A 19,865-nucleotide genomic window follows, 5' to 3' on the forward strand; every position below is an offset into this window, starting at 1 on the left:
GGCGCGGAGCCGCCGCAGGTGTTTCTTTTACTGGATGCGGCTCATGGCCGCATTCAGGTTTTGCTTTTCACCTTTGAGTCTGTGAGAAAACAAGGAGGAAAAAGCAAAAGGCGCTGGTGGTGGCACGCCTAGCACTGCTGGGCCAGGGTTCAAGTCCCTGTGGCGTCCCTGCTTCCTTCCGGCTCTCGGCTCCAGGCCCTTCCTCCCCCTCCAAGGTCCCGAGAGAGACGAGAGAGACGCATTTGGCTGGGGCACCGGCCTCGCTCCCAAGAGCACTCCCCTCCACTGTCTTCCTCCCTCACCCCTTTGGAGGACCTGAGGCTGGGCGTTCAAGGGCTCTGGCAGCTGCAGCCCCTCCCCCTGCCCCGAGCCACTTGCACAAGATGAATCAGTCCCTTTGAGAAGAAGAGAGCTTGGGGGCTCTGAACCCCAAGACTGAGGGGCCCACTTGGAGTGACCGCATTCCTCCGGGTGTGCGCCCCACCTGGCCTCTTCCATCTGAGGCTCCCAGGACCAGCTCCCCACTGCCCTCCACCTCCAAGGACCAAAATGGCTCTTCCAGGAGGGCTGAGTGGATGAAGTCAGAAAGGCAGAGCTCTGGGCTGGCAGGTGGGGGTGTGGAGTGGCCCTGGGGGAACAGAAGGGAGGGGCCCACAAACTGACCCCAGGGCAGGAAATGGGGCAGGAGGGGCCAGAGTGGACACTGAGGGGTCTGAGACCGCACTCTCCAGGCGCCTGGGACCTGGAGGATGGATCCCAGGAGACTCCCCAGGTCAGGACCCAGCCAGGACAGTGTGCCATGATCCTAAGCGAGTTCCATGCGATCCCATAGCAGCTGCCACCTCTGTCTCTGGGATTGTTTTGGCCAGCCTCCCCTGTCCCTCCCCTATATCCCCAGAAAGAGGTCAGAGGATCACAATCCATTTCACTGGCTACGCCTTGAAACAGGGCTGCCTTGGCTCTGGCCTAAGCCCATGGTTCCAAGGGAACGCCTGCCCATCACTACAATAGTCTCTTCCTTCAACAACCCCGGTCTCATCAGGAACACTGGAAGCAGAAGGGGAGGTGGGCAAAGTTGGTCTGGCAGGCAGGACCTTCTCCTATCCAGGCCGGGGACTCCCCTACCTCTCAGAGGTCAGTTAGAGTCTCAGGGCCTGGTCTCAGCCCAAACTCAGGTCACACGACAGAATGAGTCTTAAGAGAGCTGGGCTCCTATGGGCTGGAGGGGACACCAAACCTGGACAAGCCTGAGGGAAATGCAGAGTGCAGGGCAGAGGGAGGGGAATCAGGACACACAGAAGGGCAGAAAGCTGGTCAGGTTTGGTGGTTGTGGTTAGAGCACGAGCAGCAGGGAGAGGGAGAGGGAGAAGCAGGCTCCCCGCTGAGCAAAGAGCCCCCCCTTCCCATGTGGGAGTCGATCCCAGGACCCTGGGATCACGATCTGAGCCGAAAGCAGACACTTAACCAACTGAGCCACCCAGACAGAACATCTTAATAAGAGACCTTGAGGGGCACATGGTGGCTCAGTTGGTAGAGCATGCAACTCTTGACTTCAGGGGTATGAGTTTGAGCCTTACAGTGAGTGTAGAATTTATTTAAAAAAATTTTTTTTTAAGATTTTATTTTTAAGTAATCTCTACACCCAATGTGGGGCTCAAAATCACAACCCCAAGATCAAGAGTCGCACTGAGAAAGGGACAGGCGGGGCTACGTAGGGAGAGATAAATAGGGGGCTCCATGATCAGGCTCACAGAAATCCCCAAAATGCGGAGGTGTAGGGAAACCAGGGATAANNGAATACTCCAGACCCCCCTGCCATAGGTGTCCGAGGGAGTCTTATTTATGACAGTCTCCTGTGGTCAACAGAAAATAAACAGACCCTAAAAAGAAAGAAGCAAGCCATTAAAGATATTATCAGTAGTCCTCCTTACACAAAGGTGCTGTCTGTAGAGAAGTCAAAAAGATTGAAGTTCCCTGGTTAACTTTCTATAAAGACCAACCCTAACCACCCTCAGTGGCAACCCTGTTGGGACCCCTCTCACTTCTGAGAGCTTTTTTTGTATCCTTGCCTAATAAATCTGTTGCTTTGCTCACTCTCCTTTGTTGGAGAGATTCATTCTTCGCCTCCGTGAGACAAGAACCTAGCTCTCCTGCATCAGCACCCTCCACCAACTGAGATAGGCAGATGCCCCCCCAAAAATTTTTCTTAAAAAAATAAGGGACCTTGGCTTGGGCCCTCCTAAAGGAGAGTGATGGCCGGTTTGCCATCATCTGCAGTCCCTCAGCCCTTGGCAAGTTTGGTGACAGAAAATTGCCCTCTGGATCTGATGTTTCTGGCAGATGTCTCTGAGAGGAGGCAGCAGGAGGCCGTGGTCTTTGCGGGTGGCCCATGTGTGTCCTGCGCAGCCAGGCCTCGGCACTAAGGTCACGGTGTTCACCAAGGTGACTGTCTATCTGAAGTGTAGCAGCCATGTGAACCAGAAGAATCTTCCAGACCTGTTGTCATTGGACATGATCAACCCACTGCTAGGGACTGACTGTAAACCGTGGAGCTGGGATCTGAATTCAGTCTGGTTCCAAAGTCTGTACCATTATACCAGGCCAAGATCAGAAGTTTCCAATATTTAAAAGTCTCTTTCTCATACAGGCTTTTCTGGTTTTGGCTCTTTGCAGACACACCCAACACCATGCTAAGTGAGATTCCTACATATTTCCTGCAATCCTGCAAGACAGTAATAATAATTACTTATTATTATCCAGCTTCACAGAAGAGTCAAGCCCTAAGGGTAAATTCTGAGTTGGGATTCAGACCTAGATTTTTTCCCTGGGATCTAGGACAGAATTATTCTGCCTTAAGGATTCTCTTTATTTCCAACGGAACATCCCAGTGCTGGATGAGGCCGGAGGGTTACAACCGAAGAGGGGCTGCAGGTCTGAGTCTCTGGGACCCACAGTTCCTGTGCAGTCCCATTCAGTCTCCCCCTTGCCCCCAGTCTAACTGAAAAGAGGGAGCCCAACTGAACACGCAGCTCCTTATACTTGAGGCCGCTTGGGACCTCCCAGCCTCCTCCTCCCTGTTTGGGACCTCTACATCCTGGCCACACCTGAAGTCCCACGGTCCTACGGTCCCTCTCCCACACTTTTTTTTTTTTTTTTTTAGATTTTAGAGTCGCAGGCTCCTCTGAGCCAGCCAGGGGACCCTGCCTTGCGCACTCTTTACCACCTCCTCTGCACCCTAATCCTGTCTGTGCTTAAACAGATGTCCACCTCGAATGAGAAAACCGGAGTTCTAGCGGGGGCCTCGTTGTTCCGAGTCCCAACAAATAGCTCGGTTTCCGTCTGAGTGTCAGGCTAAGCGGCTCCCATCACCTGCCGCATCTCGCAGGGCGCAGGGAACCCACTTTCCAACACCACGAAAGGGGTCTCAGCACGGACGCCGCCATCTTGACTGCCGCCTCCCAGAGCCTGGGCTCACCCGGGAGGGTGCTCGCGCCTGCGCGGACCGCGGAGGGGCGTGGCGAAGAGCGCGGGGGCGAGGCCTCGGCGGAAGGCGCGGGGGAGGGACGCAATGTGCCCCTAGTGGCGGGTGTGTTCGCGCCTCAGCTCTGTAGCGTCTGGATTCCGTTTCCACGGTTACGGCGGCGCGAAGCTGTGTCCCAGGTAAGATCTGGGTAGAGCGGAAACACGATACCTGAGGGACGGAAGGCAGCTGGGCTCAGGGGAACGGGGAAGCAGGGCCTGGACCCGGGCTCGTGGAAGGTCTAACCCTTCCTCCCCGTGCGTGTCCCCACTGTGGGCTCTGGTTAGCGCTGCCCCACCATTCCCGTAGCATGCTGTCCCGCCCGCAAGTGTTCTCTGGCCCCACGAACTGTCCTGGACCCCCCACACCTCTCCCTGCAGCCCGCAGCTGCTGACTTCACTCTCCTCTGCCTTCAAGGCACTGACGTGCAGCTATTTGTGCGTGCCCGGGTGCTGCACAGTCCTGAAGTGACCGGCCTGGAGACAGCTGCTCAGATCAAGGGAAAGGTCGTAGTGTATCCCTGAGCTTCCCCAACTCTTGTGTCCTTTGTCTGGCTTTCTGTGACTTCCCCAGAGAACACTTGGCTCTCCATTTCTTCTGTAGGCCCATGTCGCCTCCCTGGAGGGCCACACCACCAAAGATAAAGCCGTGCTTCTGGCAGGTTCTCCCCTGCAGGATGAAACCACCCTGGGTCAGTTTGGAGTAGAAGCCCTGGCGACCCTGGAAGTGGTTGGCCGCATGGCTAGGAGGTGAGTGGGCCTACAGAGGCCAAACTGGTGCCATCGGTCTGTTTACGATCCTTAGCCTTACTTTGCCTTTCACAGTGTCTAACGTTTTTTGCTTTAATTTACAATATCTAAAGTTGGCTGATTTTGTGTGGAAATACAATATCTGGCTTTGTTTCAAAAATTGGGAAGATCTGGTGACAGTGGGCCCGTGTTCCCACATACCAACAGTCTGCCCCAGCTGAGTAGTGGCTGCTCCCTTTGGAAGGCATTACAGTCCCTACAGTTTCCAGCCCTCCCTCCTCCACTCCTCAAAAACCAATGTCAGTTACCATTTATCATCAGGCTTATGCTGTTGTTTCTCTTATAGTAAAGAAAAGTGAACTCTCTTTTTATACCTATGTCTCTATCAAAAGTGGGAAAACGAAAGATGGATCGAGAGCGTCGCATGTTTCAAGAAAAACGAAACGAGCATATTTCTTTGTGGAAATTAAGAATAGCGCTATGTGTTTAATATGTAACCAGACTTTTGGGGCGCCTGGGTGGCGCAGTCATTGAGCGTCTGCCTTCGGCTCAGGGCGTGATCCCGGCGTTATGGGATCGAGCCCCACATCGGGCTCCTCCGCTGGGAGCCTGCTTCTTCCTCTCCCACTCTCCCTGCTTGTGTTCCCTCTCTCGCTGGCTGTCTCTCTCTGTCAAATAAATAAATAAAATCTTTTAAAAAAAAATACGTAACCAGACTTTGTATCAAAAGAATACAACCTAAGACGCCATTATGAAACTAACCATAGTAAGGATTTTGACTGGTATACAGAAATATGTGTGATGGAAAACTTAACAAACTAAAAAAAGGACCAAACTTTCTTCCACATTTATCATCAAACGCAAATAAAATAAGTGATGTGCTGTGAAATCGCTTATGTCGTAAGTGAAAAAATTGCCCGGGCATCAAAACCTTTCACAGATGGTGAGTTTATAAAAGACTGTCTGTTGAGTGCAGGAGAAATCATGTGTCCAGAGCAGAAACAAGCATTTGCAAACGGAAACCTAACTGGAAACACTGTTGCTCAGCAAGTCAAAGATACGGCTGAGAACCTACAGGACGAGTTGTGAAAAAAAGTGAAATAATTTGTGACATGTTCTATTGCAGTGGATGAGAGCACAGACATGAATAATACAAGCCAGTTAGTTATATTTATCTGGGGTGTTGAGGAGAATTTTGACATCTCTGAAGAACTTTTGGACATGGTGCCCATGACAGACCCAACATCTGAAATGACTTAATGAGGTGTGTTGAGAAAAGTCTTGAAAAAGTTAATGTTGACTGGTCCAAACTAGTAAGCGTGACCACAGATGGTGCTCCTGCCATGGTCTGTGATAACACTGGACTTGTTGCAAAACTTAGATCCAAGGTCAAAATGCTTTTCAAGGATGCAGAACTTAAAGCTATTCACTGCATTATTCACCAGGAATTGTTTTGTACTAAAAAGTTAAAATGAGAACATGTCATGGATGTAGTGATTAACACAGTGAACTGAACACGCACCCGTGGCTCCAGCCACAGGCAGTTCAGGGCTTTGCTGGAGGAACTGGATGCACAGTGTGGTTATCTCCTTTACTATACAATGGTAAGGTGGCTTAGTCGTGGCATGGTACTGAAGAGATTTTTTTTTTTTAAGATTTTATTTATTTATTTGACAGAGAGAGACAGCCAGCAAGAGAGGGAACACAAGCAGGGGGAGTGGGAGAGGAAGAAGCAGGCTCCCAGCGGAGGAGCCTGATGTGGGGCTCGATCCCAGGACTCCGGGATCACGCCCTGAGCCAAAGGCAGATGCTTAACGACTGTGCCACCCAGGCGCCCCTGAAGAGATTTTTTGAATTAATAAACGAGATAGATTCGTTCATGTCTTCCAAGGACACACCCCTTCCCCAGCTCACCAGTGAAGATTGGATCAGAGACCTGGCCTTTTTGGTTTACATTACAAACCATCTAAAGACTTTGAATATTTCTCTGCAGAGACGTCCACAAGTGGTGACACAAATGTACGATTCTGTTTGCTCTTTCCTAGCAAAATTGAGTCTTTGGGAAACTCATTTGTCTGTGAATAATCTGGCTCACTTTCCTATACTGAAATCAGTGTCAAGAAATGAAAGTGATGGGGCGCCTGGGTGGCCCAGTCGTTGGGCGTCTGTCTTCAGCTCAGGGCGTGATCCCAGGGTCCTGGGATCAAGCCCCACATCGGGCTCCCTGCTCCGCTATGAGCCTGCTTCTTCCTCTCCCACTCCCGCTGCCTGTGTTCCCTGTCTTGCTGGCTGTGTCTCTGTCTGTCAAATAAATAAATAAAATCTTAAAAAAAAAAAAAAGAAATGAAAGCGATGGCTTAATCTACGCCCACAAAATTGTGGAGCTGAAGATTGAATTCCAGAAAAGGGTCTTTGAATTCAAACACCGTGAAAACGAGCTCGTCTTGTTTAGCTCACCTTTCTCAGTTAACACTGACAGCGTTAATGAAGAATTACCCGTGGGAGTCATTGAGCTGCTGTGTGATATGGTATTTAAACCAAACACGATGACCGTGAGATACCAGAATTCTACAAAGACCGCAGCAGGAGTTACCCGGATACAGAAACCACTGCGCAAAGGTTCTGTCCATGTTTGGAAGCACCTGTGTCTGTGAACAGCTCTTTTCTGTTATAAAATTGAGTAAAACTAAATTTCACTCCCCATTAAAGGAGACAAGATCACATTCAGTTCTGCACATTGCAGCTCGAAATATGAGACCAGACATTGACATCTTGGTGCAGAAAAAAAGGTGTCAGGTTTCAGATTCCAAGTCAAAGGAATAACAGATTATGAACAAAAAATTTAATAGTTAAAGATTTCAATTTTTCGATGTGTATTTTTAAATTTTATTTTTCAAATATCCAGTGTCATAAATTTTATATGTTACATGCTTGCACTGTGGTTCAATTAAAACAAAAAAAAAAAGTTTCGTGGTTTTTTTTTTTTCCCCTGGGCATTTGATTTTTCATATACCTAGCCTGTTGTACTTATTTTTGTAACTTACCTTGGCTACCCAACTTTAGTTTGAGACTTCTGCCTAATGGAGCTAGTTCCCATAATTAGATTTGTTTTCCTATGTGCTTCAAGCCAGGAAAAAACTGTCATTTGCTGCCTCGAGCAAAATGCCTGAGCTGTAGAATTTCTGTGGATAATATTTGAGCCAGTTTGTGCTAGTTGTCTCAGCTCCAAATTCATTCTTCGTTGTCTGCTCTCTAAAAATGGATCTGGGCCCTTTAACCATCTTGCCTTTGACAGCAGGCATGTTGCGAAGCTTTGTCAGTGGAGGGCACTGGAGACACGTTGCAGCAGGAGTTTTCCTTCCTGGTTTGCTCACTTGTCCGACTCCTGCAGTGCCCGGCAGTCAGCAGCACCCGGAGCCAGCATCTCTCCCTTTCTTACCTCTACAGGCAGTTTTATCATGAAATCTTTCTGCCGAGACACTTCTCCATGAACAGCTTTCCCCAGTACCCTAAAAGGGAGATTTCCAGCAAATTCCACCAGTGTGGCACTGCGACAATTTCTCTGTATTTTCTCTGTATCTCTTCCGTGAATCTGAACCATGCCTCACCCAGCGTGGTCTGGATTGCAGCCCTTCTGTTGGGAGCCTCTTCCTTGGGCATCTGTCTACCTCAGCTCCTGAGCTAGTGGCTGCTCCGTATACCTGGTATTTCTTTGGAATTCTTACTAGACCGTTCATAATCTTTATATTAAGTCACTGTTTAAATTCTTGTGTTATTTCTTCTGATTGGACCCTGACAGATATAGGCGCTCTTCCTATTTTGGGTTTCCCCCAAATAAGCATATTTGGATTCTGGGCAACAAAGAGGACAGATGGGCAGATACACAGGCCTTTGCCGTTCCCTGGGTCAGCAAGTCACTTAATGGAAAGGAGAGGGGTCCAGGAGCCATAGCCCTCAATTAGTCTTATATTATGTGTATAATAATGGGTTGTAACTCATCACTGTTGTACTTCAACCATAACCTAACTTGATAACAGAAAAAAATGATCGGACCAATTCAACAAATATTTGTCAACAACATGTCAGGTCCAAGATCCTGCAGGCCAGTTCTGTCATTTGTTCATTCCATGACCTCGAGCTGGTCACCTTGTCCCCCTGAGCTTCACCTTCTCCACCCATGAAATGAGGCTATTACCACATCTAGCAGTTATCTGTTATTGCTTTAAAGTCACCTCAAAGTCTAGTGGCTTAAAATAACAAATATTTATTATCTCACTGGTTTCTGTAGGTCAGGAATCTGGGAGGGGCTTACTGGGTGGTTTCAGCTCAGTGTCTCTCAAGAAGTTGCAGTCAGATTGTCAGGTGTACCTGTGGTCATCTGAAGGCTTCTGTGGGGCTAGCGGATGCCCATCTCTCATGGCTTCTCCAGGAAGGTCAGCTCCCGTGTTGTGAGAAGGCCCATGGAAAGGCCCGTGGGGTTGCAGTCACATGTCGGGTGAGGCTAAAGTCAACCTCAAGGCTCGCCTGGGCTCCACGTTCATGATGGCCCATTCACAGGCCAGCCAGGGGCCCCGGTTTAAGCTGGGGGCCCCGGGGGCTATTGATGACCCCTCCAGCACAGCAGTCTCAAAGTGGTTAATAACAGAATCTAACACAGTCCATGTCTCCCTCCCCTGACATTTCCTTTGCTTTCCTCTCAGCACACTGGCAACTCTCTTAGCCTCCTTTATGGTTCTTGTTCACCTCCCAAATTCTGAACGTTGAAGCTCCTCGGTTCTGCACTTCTCCATTTATATTTCTTCAGCTGGCGCACATTCCCTAGTCTCCTGGCTTTAAATTAGTATTACTATGCTGCTAACTCCCAACTCTTTACCTCTAGCCAGACCCCTCTTTCCTAACTCCAGAATGGAGCTGCTGGTCTTTCCTCAAAATCTCTTCCTACTGCAGTTGGTGGCATGTCTGTCATTCTGCTGCTCAGGCTGGAAACCTTGGAGCTTTCCGTGGATTTTTCTTCCCCGTAGCCAATAGCCATTAAAAATTGCCCACTGGCTGGGGCGCCTGGGTGGCACAGCAGTTAAGCGTCTGCCTTCGGCTCAGGGCGTGATCCCGGCGTTATGGGATCCAGCCCCACATCAGGCTCTTCCGCTATGAGCCTGCTTCTTCCTCTCCCACTCCCCCTGCTTGTGTTCCCTCTCTCGCTGGCTGTCTCTATCTCTGTCAAATAAATAAATAAAATCTTTAAAAAAAAAAATTGCCCACTGGGTTTAGAGACTGGAATCCCTGGTGACCTTGGGGAGAGCCCTTTGATGACATGATTGGGGGCACACCAAATGTGACGCTACCTAAAACCGTTAGACCATCTATCCAGTAGGCACTGAGGGTGCCACAGCTGTTGGTGAGGTTGTGTTGCTGGGATTGGGCAGGTGGGCAGGGTCCTGCCTCACCAGCAGCCAGCCTCCCACACCCCACAAGGGAGCCCTGGAGGCCTCTGAGCAGTTAAAATCAATAGCAGAAGACGGAAGAACGTAGCTCCAGGACTCCCCACCTCAGAGCTTACTGATTTCTGTTTTATATACATTGGTATAAGTGGAGGCTGGTTTCTAGGATCAAAGCCTCTAAAACAAGAAATTACCATGGCGTGGCGGGACTCCTGCCGGTGGGCAGGTGGCTGCCTGACCCAGTAGAGGGAAACAGGAAAATTATTTAAAAACAGATCGGGGGGGGGGGGGGCGCCTGGGTGGCTCAGTCGATTAAGTGTCCAGCTCTTGATTCCGGCTCAGGTCATGAGACCAAGCCCCGTGTCAGGCTCCGCGCTGGGAATGGAGCCTGCTTAAGATTCTCTCCCCTTCCCTCTGCCACCCACCCCTGCTCACATGCATGCACACTCACTCTCTCTCTCGAAACAAAAACAAAACCAGAGTTCAAAGGGTTCTGCAGAGTACAGTGACATTTAGTGTAGGACGGGCAACCTGGTACATTGCACCAGTTGGTAATGAGGTCAAATGCAGAGAAGCCACAAACACCTAGGGAAGATCTGGCCAGTCTCCTGACTTTGTCACAGCCTCACTGTGTGACCTCCAGCAACTCACTGGACTTGTCCTCAGTCTTTTAGTGTGCAAATTGGAAATACTAACCTCTGCCCTGCCTTTTAATTAGAAAGAAATGTGAAAAAAATAGATTGTATAAATACAGTTAAAATGCAGCATAAATACAGAGGTTATTATAAGATACTGGACAAAATATAGTCTGGGAAAATGGAAATAGCCTAATGTTTACTGATCCCTTTTTTAAGATTTATTTATTTTAGAGAGAGAGACAGAGAGAGAGCACACAAGCAGAGAGAGGGACAGAGGGAGAGGGAGAGAGAGAAAAATCTCAAGCAGACTCCCCAGTGAGCGGGGAACTGGATGTGGGGCCCAATCCTAGGACCCTGAGGTCATGACCAGAGCTGAAACCAAGAGTCCACTGCTTAACCGACTGAGCCACCCAGGCACCCCTGCTTATCACCTCTGTGTGCCAGGTGCTGGGTGTACTTATGTGCTTTCATCCCCCCCTGAAAAAAACCCTTAGTGTGGTTATTATTGGGTGCAGTGCAGTTTTAGTGATGATGAAACACGAAATACAGAGAAATTAAGTAGCATTCCACTGTTAGGAAATGGCAACACTAGGTCTTCTCAAAAGACCCAAGGTAGCCTCCATCTTCAGGCCCAGCTGGATCCAGCAACAAATGATAAAATTAATAGAACTTTATATTCTTAATATTAGTTTGCTAGTGCTGTCTAACAAAACACCAGAGAGTCAGTGACTTAAATGACAGAAATTTATTTTCTCACCGTTCTAGAGGCTGGAAGTCCAAGATCAAGGTGTTGACTGGTATATACTCATCTGAGGCCTCTCTCCTTGACCTGCAGGCGGCTGCCCTCTGGCTGCCTCTATACATGACCATTCCTGGCATCTCTTCCTCTTCCTGTAAAGACACTACTCATGTTAGATGAGGGCCTCATCCTAGTGGCTTCATTTTAACTTAATCACCTCTTTAAAGACTTCATCTATAAGTCAAGCAGAGAAAGACAACTATCATATGATTTCTCTCATCTATGGAACATAAGAACTAGGAAGATCGGTAGGGGAAGAAAGGGATAAAGAAAGGGGGGTAATCAGAAGGGGGAATGAAACATGAGAGACTGTGGACTCTGAGAAACAAACTGAGGGCTTCAGAGGGGAGGGGGGTGGGGGAATGGGATAGACCGGTGATGGGTAGTAAGGAGGGCACGTATTGCATGGTGCACTGGGTGTTATACGCAACTAATGAATCATCGAGCCTTACATCGGAAACCGGGGATGTACTGTATGGTGACTAACATAATATAATAAAAAATGATTAAAAAAAAAAAAAGAAAACTCACTTACTTATAATTCCACAGCTGTGTAGGGACAGCTAGGGCTAGAGTGCAGATCTCTTGATAATGCAGTTTGCTGTCTGGGAACACCACAGATGAGATATCCTGAAAACCTCTCCCCTTCCATATGATTGTCCACTCAGGAAACTCAAGAGTATCTTTAAAGTTGCTGGAATAAAATAAGAAAATCGTTTGCATAACTGTAAACCAACAATGTGCAGTTATAAAACACTTACTGTATGGTGACTAACATAATATAATAAAAAAACATTAAAAAAAAAAAAGACTTCATCTCCAAATACAGTGACATTCTCAGGTACTGAGGATTGAGACTTCAACATATTAAAGGTGTGGGGGGGGGCAATTCAGCCCGTAAACAGTGCCCAACCAACAGAAAGGATTCTAGATATTTTATTCCCTTAAACCATGAATTCTTTCTTTTTTTTTTTAAGATTTTATTTATTTATTTGACAGAGAGAGAGACAGCACAAGCAGGGGGAGTAGAAGAGGGAGAGGGCAAGAGAGAGGGGGAAGCAGGGAGCCTGATGTGGGGCTTCATCCTAGGACCCTGGGGTCATGACCTGAGCCGAAGGCAGACGCTTAACCGACTAAGCCACCCAGGCGCCCCTTAAACCATGAATTCTTTACAGATTTATGTCATAGTTCTTCTTGTTCTTTTGAACAATACAGTAACTTCCTTTTCAAATGTATATCTAGTTCTCTCTTCAATTTCATTTTACCTTCTTTATTCTGATTCTTTGTTTTCAAAACATGCTTTAGAATTACCTTTCTAATTGTGTATTATCAGCCTTTTCAAGATTTATAGTTTTGAAACCAAAAGAGTTTTGAAACTCTCCCCTGTGGATGCCCAAGTGATTTCTGGAATGGTGGGGAGGGATTTTGAGGGCACCCATTTAGAATAAAACCTGTACAGGGGCGCCTGGCTGCCTCAGTGAGGAGCATGTGACTCTTGATCTCGAGGTTGTGCGTTTGAGCCCCACATTGGGGCTTAAAAATAAAATCTTAAAAGATAATAGTAATAATTAAAAAATAAAACCTGTACAGCTGGGGTGCTCTGCTGGCTCAGTCAGTAGAGCATGCAGCTCCTGACCTCAGAGTCGTAACTTTGAGCCTCACACGTGGCACGGAGTTTATTTAAAAAATAAAAAAATTGGGGCGCCTGGGTGGCGCAGTCGTTAAGCGTCTGCCTTCAGCTCAGGGCGTGATCCCGGCGTTACGGGATCGAGCCCCACATCAGGCTCCTCCGCTAGGAGCCTGCTTCTTCCTCTCCCACTCCCCCTGCTTGTGTTCCCTCTCTCGCTGGCTATCTCTATCTCTGTCGAATAAATAAATAAAATCTTAAAAAAATAATATTAAAATTAAATTAAAATTAAAAAATTAGAAATTTAAACAAAAAACCTGTACAGTTGATGTGTTAAGTTAAAAAGTCTGAACAATACCGGGGTGCCTGGCTGGCTCAGTCCGTACAGCGTGGGACTCTTGATCTTGGTCGTGAGTTCAAGTCCCCACATCGGGCGTAGAGTTTACTTAAAAAAAAAAAAAAGTCTGACCGATTCCAAGTAGAGGCAAGGATGTGGAGCAACAGGAACTGTCACGCACTGCTGGTGGGACTGTGAAATGATGCAACGGAGAACAAGTTTGCAGTTTCTTATAAACATTTACTCACCACATGACTTAGCAGTTGTACTTCTAGGTATTCACGCAAGAGAATGAAAACATATCCATACAAAGACTTGTAGAAGAATGATCAGAGCAGTTTTATTTAGAATAGCCCCAAACTGGAAACACCCTAAATCTCCATCACAGAGGAATGGATAAACAGATTGTTGTATGGGGAGCCTCGGTGGCTCAGTCCATTAAGTGTCTGCCTTCAGCTCGGGTCATGATCCCAGGGTCCTGGGATCAAGCCCCCATTGGGCTCCCTGCTTGCCGGGAGCCTGCTTCTCCCTCTCCTCCCTGCTCATGCTCTCTCTCACTCTCTCTCTCTCTCTCTCTCTCTCTCGCTCTCAAATAAATAAAATCTTAAAAAACAAACAAAAAACCCCACCAATTGTTGTGTATCCCTGCAATGGAATATTACTCAGCAACAAAATGGAAAGAAATACTGACACACTTAATGACATGGATAAATCTCAAAAATACCTTGAGAGGGGCGCCTGGGTGGCACAGTCGTTAAGCGTCTGCCTTCAGCTCAGGGCGTGATCCCGGAGTTCTGGGATCGAGCCCCACATCAGGCTCCTCCGCTATGAGCCTGCTTCTTCCTCTCCCACTCCCCCTGCTGTGTTCCCTCTCTCGCTGGCTGTCTCTGTCTGTCAAATAAATACATAAAATCTTAAAAAAGAAAATACCGTGAGAAAAAGAAGGCAGTTCCAAAAGACGTGCATAGGTTTGTATGACCCATTTAAATGATATTCTAGAAAGCCACAACTAATCTAAAGTAACAAAAGGCAGATCTAAGGTTCTCTGACTGGGTGATAGTGGATGGACTGACTGCAAAGGGACACAGAAAAACTTGTGGGGCAATAGAAATGTTCTCCATCTTCATGATGGTTATGGTTGTGTTTGTCAAAACTCCTCGAACCATACCTTTAGAGTGGGTCCGTTTTAGAGTACGTAAATTATATCTCAGTAAAGTCGTTTTTTAAAAAGTGGGATGGGAAATTCTCCAGCTGCTGTTAGTCGTTCCCCTTCATGTAAATCCCTGCATACAGATCTTAAGAAAAAATTTTAAAGCCACGTTTCAAAGTTTTCAAGTCCATGGCCTCACCACAACAATTTAACATAGACTCTGAGAACAAGGGGAGCCTGGAAAATCCATGCCAGTAAGGAAGGCAATTTTGAAAAACAAAAAGTCAAGTTGAAATAACAGGCCACACTAAGAGGGGCTCCCATTGCTCAAAGTGAGACTGTCTGAACAACAAAAGGAGACTATTGGCCAAGATCAACTGACATATAATATGAAAAGTTATGACTCCATCTTGATATACAAAAAGGGAAAAAGTTAACATATTCCGAAAGAAGGTGATTAGAGTGGAATATATTCTTCTTGAATCCTTTTTTTTTTTTCCTTGAGAGAGAGAGAGAAAGCATGAGCACGGGGAGGGGCAGAGGGAGAGGGAGAAGCAGACTCCCCACTAAGCAAGGAGCCTGACAGGCTCCATCCCAGGACCCCGGGATCACGACCTGAGCTGAAGGCAGACACCTAACCGACTGAGCCACCCAGGTGCCCTCAAATAAATAAATAAAATCTTAAAAAAAAAAAAAAAAAAGAAAAAGAAATAGCTAGAGACTAAGTATGTAATGCTTAGATAACAGATACTTTATGGATTATGGATTAAGTGAAATAATTATAAGTCAAAAGGATATCTTTTTCATAGGTTTGTAGATATCTATTACTAAAAAACAAAATGCTTAATTCTGTTATGTCACCCTCTTTTTACCACATACCTTTTAAAATTATTTTATTATACATCCAAATTGAGTTATTTTAATTTTTATCTCAAGCCTTCTTTTAATTCATGTATATATTCTTCCGATACTACTTGTTCCATCTGCTAGTAAATGATAAAGGTATTCATTTATGTTACATGGGAACATTTTCCCAGTGTGTTTGGTAGCAGGTGGGCAGTATCTGGGGGGGGTCCTATAACCCAGGTGCACGGTGCCTATTCTCACATACCCCCAAGGCCAGATGGCCACTTCTCCATAGAGGCTTTAGAGTGATGAGTGACTAAAGTGACCTTTACTTACAAATTTGAACAGACAAAAGAACTGTTTAAGAAAAAAATGGGGGCTCCTGGATGGCTCAGATGGTTAAGTGTCTGCCTTTAGCTCAGGTCATGATCCCAGGGGCCTGGGATGGAGCCCCGCCTTGGGCTTCCCGCTCAGCGAGGAGCCTGCTTCTTCCTCTGCCTGCCGCTCCCCTGCTTGTGCACTCTCTCTCTGTCAAAGAAATAAACAAAATCTTAAGAAAAAAAAAAGAAAGAAAAAATGTATCTTGGAAAATAGAGGAATAAGGAATAAATGCTATTACTTCACCTTGAAACCAACTTAACAAACTTCAGAAAGTGAAAAAAAAAAAAAAAGAATGTGACTACAACGAAGCAGGAAAGTAGGACCCATGACAAAGAGAAAAACCAATCAGAAGTGACCCAGACATGATAACAGATGGCAGAATTAGTAGACAAGGGCATTCAGCAGTTATCGTCGCTGTGTTCCATATGCTTACAAGTCACAGCAACGATTGAACATGTTAACTAGAGACATGTGAGGAAAAATAAGACCCAAACCAAACTTCGAGAGTTGAAAACTTCCATGCCCGAAATGAAACCTATATTAGATTAAATGCATATGAGGCCTTGCAAAAGAAAGATTCATATACTTGAAGGCATAGCTATAAAAACTATTCTGAATAAAACTTAAGAAACAAAAAGATAGAAAAAACCCATGAGCAGACCATCAGTGAGCTGTAAGCTGTGGGACAACTTCAAGCAGCCAAATATACAACCTAAAAGGGGGAGGAGACGGAAAAATGTTTGAAGAAATAGTGGCCAAATTTTTCCAAATGTGACGAAAACCATAAATCCTCAGATCAAAGCAGCTCAGTGAACTCTAAGCACAAGAAACATTAAGAAAGGGGACATAAATCGACAAGCTTAAAAGTGGTGATGACGAGAAAATCTTAGCAGCCAAAGAAAAAAGACATATTTCATAAGAAGGAATAAAGGTCAGGATGACAGCAGATTTCTCAATGAAGCAATCCAAGACAAAAGACAATGACGAGGGGCGCCTGGGTGGCTCAGTCAGTTAAGCATCTGCCTTCAGTTCAGGTCATGATCCTGGAGTCCCAGGATCCAGCCCCACATTGGGCTCCCTGCTCAGCGGGGAGTCTGCTTCTCCCTCTGCTCCTCACCCCACTCTCATCCCCTCTCTCTCTCAAAGAAATAAATAAATAAAATCTAAAAAAAAAAAAAAGACAACGAAGAAACATCCGTACAGTACTGGTAGAAAAAAAAGTCACCCTAGAATTTTACGTACAGCAAAAATATATTTCAAAAACAAAGGCAGAATACCTTTTCAGACAAATACTGAATGAATTTGTCACCAGCAGACCTCCACTACACTAAATGTGAAAGGAAGTCCTTCAGGTAGAAAGGGAATGACACAAATTGGAAATGTGGATAGACAACGAGGAATAAAGAACACCAGAAATACAACCGCATGGATACATACAAAAGGCTTTTAAAAAATTATTATTTAAATCTCTTTACAGGGGCGCCTGAGCGGCTCAGTCGTTGGGCGTCTGCCTTCGGCTCAGGGCGTGATCCCGGCGCTCTGGGATCGAGCCCCATGTCGGGCTCCTCCGCTAGGAGCCTGCTTCTTCCTCTCCCACTCCCCCTGCTTGTGTTCCCTCTCTCGCTGGCTATCTCTATGTCTGTCGAATAAATAAATAAAATCTTTTAAAAAAAAAGATTATTGCCAGGGATAAAGGGGGTCATTCATAATGAGAAAGGGGTCAATACAGGGGCGCCTGGGTGGCTCAGTCAGTTAAGCATCTGCCTTTGGCTCAGGTCATGATCCCAGCGTTCTGGGATCGAGCCCCGTGTCGGGCTCCCTGCTCAGCGGGAAGCCTGCTTCTGCTTCTTCCTCTCCCACTCCCCCTGGTTGTGTTGCCTCTCTCTCTCTCTCTCTCTGTCAAATAAATAAATAAATGATTAAAAATCGTAATAAATAAATAAAATCTTTTTTTTTTTTTTTTAATGAGGCAAATAGAACAGAGCAAGCCGTGGAAAAGGCCCCCGTTAGCCACACACTGGGTCTGTTCACCGCAAGCCCTCCAGTGACACAGCATGGGAAATGAGTCAGCCATACTGTCCTCATCTCGCCCTTCCCTTACCCTTCAGCCCCTGCTCATCACCTGTTTCCTGAACTCACACTGAACTTCAGCATGCAGACTTCCGGACACCTGTCTCTCTCCCTGTTTTGTAATCCCTTGACTGTCACATCCCCCTTTGCATTTCTTTTGGCCAGATCTGTCTTGCTTTGACCTTGACACTGCCCTTTCCCTTCCGGTTTCATGGTGGTCCCATGAATTGAGTATTTGGAAACAACTTGGAAATAGCTTCTTGGAACCTCTTGTGAAACCCTGTGGTCCCTAGCCGCTCTGGCGTTCCCACAGCATGAGTACAGTCGCAGTGAGCTGTCAATTTTTTTAAAATAAGATTTTAGGGGTGCCTGGGTGGTTCAGTCGGTTGAGTGCCTTCAGTTCAGGTCATGATCCCAGGGTCCTGGGGTCCTGGGATCGAGCCCCGCATTGGATTCCCTGCTCAGCGGGGAGCCTGCTTCTCCCTCTGCCTGCTCTCTCTCTGATAAATAAATAAAATCTTAAAAAATAAAAAAGTAAATTAACAATAAAATCTTAAAAAATAAAAAAGTAAATAAGATTTTATTTATTCGCACGAGAGAGCACCAGTGGGGGTGGGGGTGTGTGTGGAGAGGCAGAGGGAGAAGGAGAAGCAGACTCCCCCCTGAGCAAGGAGCCCTAAACTGGGCCCGATCCCAGCTGGGATCATGACTTGAGCCGAAGGCAGCCGCTTAACCAACTGAGCCACCCAGGCACCCCTGAACTGTCAATTTTTAAACACTTGTTAAACCAGTTTAACAAGCATTTCCTGTTTCTTCTGTACAGTATAAACCACTTTATCTAAGTGGTGTGAGAAGGCCTGTCTGGGAAGGAAGGCATGCGGGGGCAGCAGAGCCTCAAGGCAGAGAGCCGTGCAGAACACCGGGTCGGGCTGTGCCGGAGCAGAGACCGCCTCTGGGTTCTTTACGGACCTGATACAGGAAAGACCTATTTTTACTCAGGTTCTTTTGAGGTGGGGCGGGAGTTGCAGGTGAAACTGAAGGAGGTCGGCGAGCCCGACACATTGGCCTAGCGCACCAAGGCTGACATACCTTAGCTGGGCGACTTTGGGCAAGTAACAAAGGGCTCTGGGTAAGATTCTTGAGGGGGAATAAAAGACCAGCCATAGACCCGACCTGACTGAGGGGCAGGAAATCTGGATTCTAGACCTGCTGCTTTTACTTTCTCTGAGGGGTCGGAGCCAGGCCCTGCTCTCTCGGTTCCCCCTGCCAAGCACTCTGCTGCCAGCCTGGCTGGGGAGAGGCTGAGGGGGTGAAGGTCCTGCCTCACCCCGGGGAGCAGGTGTCATCCTCCCCTCACTGCGTGCCTGCACCAGAGCCAGCAGCTCCCTAGGCAGTGTGTGCTCCTCAGAGGGCCCCCCGGGGACTCCCAGATCCGGGACTCATGACGCTGGATGAACACATCCGTTCGCCAGCTGATGAGATGAGACAGACCGAGGGCACAGGGCTTCCCCTGAGTTCTAGCGGCTGCCTGCAGGGTTCCGGGGCACCATCTCTGGGCAGTCCCCGGTGTGGTCGGGGTTTGTGGCACGAGTACTTCCCATTCCTGCACCAAGCACATTCTCAGCACCAGCATTCTGGAAAGGCCCTTTCTGGGTACAGACTTCCCCTCTTTGCAACGAAGAGATGCTCTTCCACAGCCCCCCCTCTGCGGGGAACAGAAGGTTCGGAGTTCACGGTCCTGTTTGTTGGGGCTGGAACTTGAGCCACAGGTCTGGCTGTGTCCCCCCCCACCCCCCAGCTGGCTCGCCACAGGCTCAAGCCAGGACACCGGCCTTGAGGCCCGGCCTGGCTCAGCCCCACACTCCCCTCCTCGGGCCTTCAGTCTCACGCTGGTCAGGGCTCTGCGCGCAGAAACGGCAACCCACCTCCGGACCAGTCCTCTGCCCCGCACGCCCTGCCCAACTCATCCGCCACCTCCTCCTTCCGGGCCGAATTAAAGCCCCACCGGGGGGCTCGGGACCGTGTCCCTGACGCAAGCTCCCCCAGCGCCGGCGGCTCTGCATCTCGCACGGCCCATGGCCCACGCTGGGGCTATTTGTGGATGTGTTCGACTCCCCCGAGGGAGGCGTCTTAGCCCAAACCCCAAAAGCAAGTTACAGAAATATGCTTAGAAAGGTAGAGAAGCCGCCTGGAAAAACACACTGCTGCTGTCCTGGAGGTGTGCGCGCGCGTGTGTTGGCCCTTTTTGCTCTACGGATTTCATTGTTTATAGAATGTATAAAATATTACAGGGCTCTAAATATTACCACC

The 19,865-nt window shown here is 47.6% G+C and overlaps 2 long non-coding RNA genes across 2 annotated transcripts; one reads left to right on the plus strand and one right to left on the minus strand.

The window, feature by feature from the left end:
- The first annotated feature begins 2,745 nt into the window (after positions 1–2,745).
- On the plus strand, positions 2,746–4,804 carry LOC121104796. The gene is made up of 3 exons (XR_005837164.1): positions 2,746–3,660; positions 4,124–4,269; positions 4,662–4,804. It is a non-coding gene; the product is annotated as an uncharacterized LOC121104796 (long non-coding RNA).
- LOC103679461 lies at positions 4,730–13,192 on the minus strand. Its single transcript, XR_572950.2, has 4 exons — positions 13,130–13,192; positions 11,680–11,838; positions 11,103–11,236; positions 4,730–4,937 (listed from the first exon to the last, which is right to left on the minus strand). It is a non-coding gene; the product is annotated as an uncharacterized LOC103679461 (long non-coding RNA).
- Between the last annotated feature and the right edge of the window lie 6,673 nt (positions 13,193–19,865).

This window comes from Ursus maritimus, unplaced genomic scaffold (genome assembly GCF_017311325.1).
Source record: "Ursus maritimus isolate PB19 unplaced genomic scaffold, ASM1731132v1 scaffold_23, whole genome shotgun sequence".
Classification (NCBI taxonomy): domain Eukaryota; kingdom Metazoa; phylum Chordata; class Mammalia; order Carnivora; family Ursidae; genus Ursus; species Ursus maritimus.